Source organism: Gavialis gangeticus, unplaced genomic scaffold, assembly GCF_001723915.1.
Source record: "Gavialis gangeticus isolate Ggan-Ray unplaced genomic scaffold, GavGan_comp1, whole genome shotgun sequence".
Taxonomy (NCBI): Eukaryota; Metazoa; Chordata; order Crocodylia; family Gavialidae; genus Gavialis; species Gavialis gangeticus.
This window is the reverse complement of record NW_017729005.1, coordinates 5,339,849-5,344,835: the sequence shown is the minus strand read 5'-3', so window position 1 is coordinate 5,344,835 and position 4,987 is coordinate 5,339,849. Positions and strand designations below refer to the sequence as shown.

The 4,987-nt window shown below is 42.3% G+C and overlaps 1 protein-coding gene across 2 annotated transcripts in view; it reads left to right on the top strand.

Annotated features, from left to right (window-relative positions):
• The window catches only part of OSBPL3 (oxysterol binding protein like 3), a 162,452-nt gene that overhangs the window by 45,371 nt on the left and 112,094 nt on the right, over positions 1–4,987 (top strand). The gene's annotated exons all lie outside the window — the stretch shown is intronic.

Sequence of the window (4,987 nt, the reverse complement as noted above, 5' to 3'; positions counted from 1 at the left end):
TTTCCCCCCCCCCCCCCCCCCCCTGTTGTTTTCTTCTTTGGCTGGTACAACGTCTTGGCTTCAGCTAAATGAAATAAATTCATGTTATTGAATAGCAGTTGCTGATCATGGGTGCAGACAGAAGAGCAGCTCCCCGTTGCAACTCATAGTGCTTTGCAGGAAGTGCTATAAACTGTAGTGATCTCCCAGACCCAACAAAAATTCACTGTTGTGTCTGGAAGTTAGGGATTGCAGCTGCTTGCTGCAAGTCTGCAGCCTGGTCTCCATCCCAGCCCTCATGCTATTTTCAGAATGGAAGGTGGAAGGGGAGCAGAAGGAGCTTGTTCTTTATGTTCACCAGCTGGTATGGGAAGGGGGGAATTGGAGCCCACCCCACCCACACACTTTAAGGGGGAGCCAGGGCTCCAATCCACTCACCCTCTGGCGCAGCTGAAAAAACCTCAAGCCAAACTCCCTCCTCCACTCCCTTTTTCCACCCCCCCTCCCATTCTGGAAACAGTGACAGACTGCGAGCGCTGCAGACACAAGGTACAGAACCTGCTCCATTTTGGAGTGTGTTCTTCTGAACCCTTGTGCAATGAGGGTTCAGATTGTTACAGAATCGAACCCTTTTTATAGTGGTCTGCAGCCATGCACATCTATTTGGTCATGACTGTAGGCTGCTTTCTGGGGCCAGATCAGGAAAAAATTCCACTTGTCATATTGCAAGGAGCAGTGGAGAATCTGGTTAATACTGCTCTTTCACTGTAGATGTATGCATACAGAATTCTGCTAAATTCACAGCTTTTGTGGCTTCTTGGTCAGCCCCTTCGCACCCCCTAGTCTCCTGTGCAATAATCTCTCCAGACATTATTGCAAGGCTTTGCTCTTTGGGTGAAAGTTTATTCCAGCTTCTGATAAATGGGAAACTATGAGTAATATGAGTGTAAAAGACCAACTGTTTTTTCTTAGTACGTTGCCTACACTTAAACTGCAAGTTTTCCTGGAAATATAGAGTTATGGTTGTGTAAAGTAATTAACTAGTTACAGCACAGAGCTTCTGGATTCTACATGCATATATCAAAAACTGCGTTTTGCCCAATGACAGTCAGCTAATATGTTTGTTTGCTTGTTTTAAAGAGTTAGTTTTCAAAGTGCTACCACAAGTTGTTTGCGTCTCCAAAAATCAAAGTGTGCTTATATATAAACATAGTGCTGTGTAGGGTCAAACAATCAGTGAATTTCAGCCTCATTGGAAATTTGAGGCATTACATGCACCTTTTTAAGACATTGTTTGAACTTTTTTGTTTTGTAAGAGTGAGTGCGACTGACAAGCTTTCAATAAACTGGTGAACACCAGACGTGGGTTGGGTCATTTTCAAAGCTGCCTATAATTGATATTTTAATAGGAATTGAGCATCTAGATCTCTGGCAGCTTTGAAGATCTTAGCTAGTGTGGTTAGTTCCGCATACAAAGAAAGTGTCAAATCTTTGAATACATTCTGCCTGTTAAGCAAGATAATGCATCCAATTTTAGAGTTTTGAGTCTAGGAAAAATTAAGTTTTAGGGTACACTTTTGTTTTTTACTTCATGCCTCCTTTTGCTGGGGGATTTCCTCTGTAAGCTTAACTGGAAACACATTCTATTTCAAACACAAGACATTAATTAAATCTATTTCTAGAGCTAATGTCAGTCGAACATGATCAGCATATAGTATTTCAATGAAACGTAATAAGATTTACATAAGGAGAGCTAAATACCAGTAGAGTATATTACATCCATAGTGGGTGCATGTACACGTGCATTAGATCCGGGAGCAGCTTACTTGTGAGTAAACTACTTGCAAGTAAACATTCCTGATCAGGCATCTACACGTGTAGGGAAGTAGGAGCAGATTTGCTGCTAATGGCAGTAAATTGCTCTTATTTCCTGGACCCTTGCAGGGGGCCCTTGTGACCACCATGGGAAGTTTTAGGCTTCCCCTAGGTGCTAGCCCAGGGGCTGGCAGGGAGTACCAGGACAGAAGACAGCTGTCCCACTCCTGCAGCTCTTTCCAAGCCCTGCACCTTGATTGCCTGATTGGGGTGTGGAGCTGGGACCTGCCCCTGACTGGGACAGTTCTCAGTCTCTGTTCCAAGATCACAGGGTTGGGGCTGGAGAGCTTGTTCCATGCTCAACTTCGTGATCACAGATCTGGGTGGGGAACAGGCTGGAGATCTTGTTTCCTGCTCAGTTCTGTGTTCACAGAGGTGGGTGGGGAACGGGCTCCCCAGGCCCCACCAGCAGGGAGCTCCGATTGCCAGCTCCACAGTCATGGGGCTAGCACCGACTTCAAGGTCATGGGGCCAGCAAATCCATGGGGACTTGTGATCTCAAAGGTGGGGGCTTGGAGCACCCATCCAGGCTCTGGTGGCAGAGCCTGCCCCAGGAGCAGGCAGATCCTGGGAGCAGGGAGCAGTCTCCCTGGTGGCTGGCTGACCAGAAACAGATTTGTTCTGGGTTAGGCATCTACACAACCATTACTGTGCAGCTGGTAATCACAAGTGAATTTGCCACTTGCATTTGCAGGTGGCAAATTTACTCATGATTAGCAAGGTTTACTGTGCAGTAAGCATGTGCATGTGTAGACTCGCATACTAACTGCCCAATAAACTATGCTACTTAGCAGTAAAGCATCTCATGTAGACATACCCAGTGAAAAAAAAAAAATCCTACCTTTTGAAAGCATAGTTTCTGTAAGAACACAGGGCTTCAAATTAAAGCACCCATTGGTGGCCCCAGATGGCTTTGCTGGCCAGAGTGTTTTAAAGAGAGCCCACGTGCTGCCCCCTCTGCGCCCGCCTGCTTTGTTGATGCTGTGCATTTCTGACTCCAGTACCCGTTAAGCAGGGTCTGGGTAGTCTGCACTGGTTGGAATGTGCAGAGGATTGGAGGTGGGAGGGGATAGGTCAGTGATTCTCAAACAGAGTTCTGTAGTACCTTTGGGATGCTTTGAGATCATTTCAAGGGTGACCTGGAGTATATGCAATGTCAGCACCATTATGTATGCATACATGATTCCTATGATAAATCCAGACATTTCAAATAGGAAGCCACAGTGTTCAAAATATTCAGACCTGTTTTGCTTTTTCTGAGTTATTTGCAACAGCAGAATTGTTGCAAATAACTCAGAAAATTCTTATGTAGTCTAAAATGAGTAGAAGGCAAGAGCTGGCATTTTCAAAGAGGTGCCTCGAGTCCAAAAAAGTTGAGAAACACGGGGGTGAGGGTTAATTTATGTCTGTCTTGTTTTTGTTGGTACAGGGCCAGCCAACTAGCCAGCTTTCCTTCAATCCTTATAATTTATTATGTGCTAGATAAGTTGCTCAACAACCCAGGTCAGGTGAGACGGAGGTAAAGATCTGGATGTTTGTTGGATTCTGAGGGGGCCACAGTTCATATCTGCTCATAATAATGTGGAACCTGGTGATTTTATACCCCCTCTTTTGATTAGTACTTAACATTTCTCTCATCAGAAGTGCTTTATAGATATTCTTAATAACAGAATTCCAGATGGGTAATTTTTACATGTGTGGAAACTGGGGCTTGTAAATCAAGTGACTTGACTAAAACTTCTGAGAGTTCAATGTCAGAGCCAAACACAGAACCAGAGGGAATTCTTCTAGTTGCTTTATCTTCTAGAACACATGACCAATAAAACACACCTTTAAGATGAAGTATAAAGAAAGGCCTGCTGAAAAGCTGTGACTGATACACAGTTAAAAGTACAGAATGTTCTTTAGGAACACATTTCTATGAAACTTGGTCATGCATATCAACTCTAAATAGTAGTGAAATCTTTTATGAAGGATTTTATTTATTTATATTTTTAATACAGAATTGTTGTTATTTTTAGTATAACTTGTCATCCTCTCTTTTGAAAAACGTGCTTTGTAGTTTTGATACTTTCAGTACAAGATGCAGCAATTGTCAAATACAAACAAGAGATCAGGTAGTCTTCCCCCAGCATAGGCTAGTCCTGGATAAAATTCAGTTCTTTGAAACTAACTGATAGATTTACAGCACCATTATCAGGACTTCTGGAAGCAGAGTTTCTTTCTACTACTATGATATTGATATTCATTGTTTAACTCTACATTTGCATTAAAAATAACTGGGTTTTTTTTTCTTTGGAATTTTCATACAGTTTACAAATCGGTCTGTTTCATGGGATATTTTTTTCAGTAGCAATATATGGATATTTTCTGTCGATGTCTATCCCAAAATAAACAATATGTAGAAAATAAAAGATATTTCAACTCTTGTACATTTTGCTTTGAGAAGTGATCTAGCCAGTTTCCTTTCTGACTTTTAGAAGTTTCAGTGCTAAATATAACTGTTAAGTGGTCATGATATGCAAAAGTAACTTTTAAGGAAAATTTATATTCTTGTGTATGAAGAGGGAGAGGTTTGGGACCTAAGTGGGCACTATGCTGCTTGTTCAAGAACACCTGAAAAAGAGGAAGCATGCCGCAGGATGACCTGCTAGTTGTGTGCTTAGTATTTCCCATGCTGCTTCTAATTACCTTGCTGCCAGTGCACGGAGAGAGTGACCTACTTCATAACTCAGTGTAAATGTATTCTAAAGAACCTCCCTTGACTCCTGGACATAAAGGAGAGGAATTGGGTTATGAGTCCTGCAGAAATTTCACAATCTTTTGGTATGCTAACTATGAAGTTGATAACCAAGATAAGTTACCTTATTTTGGATAAGGAGAATTTTACAAGGTTGGGTTATCTCCTTGGAAAGAGTTTCTGTCTTGTAATCTCTTTCAGATCTGTACGACAGTACTATTTGTGCTGTGAACTGCCATCTCCCTCAGCCTGTCTATGTGGGAAAGAGTTGCTACCTGCCAGTCCCTGCTTTGTCCATGGAGATTTAAACAAGGCATTTTCTCTTGCCCAGTACTGGAGATGCCTCTGCTTAATCTGGAGAGACTGGAAGAGAGAGTATTTTTTTTTTTTTTT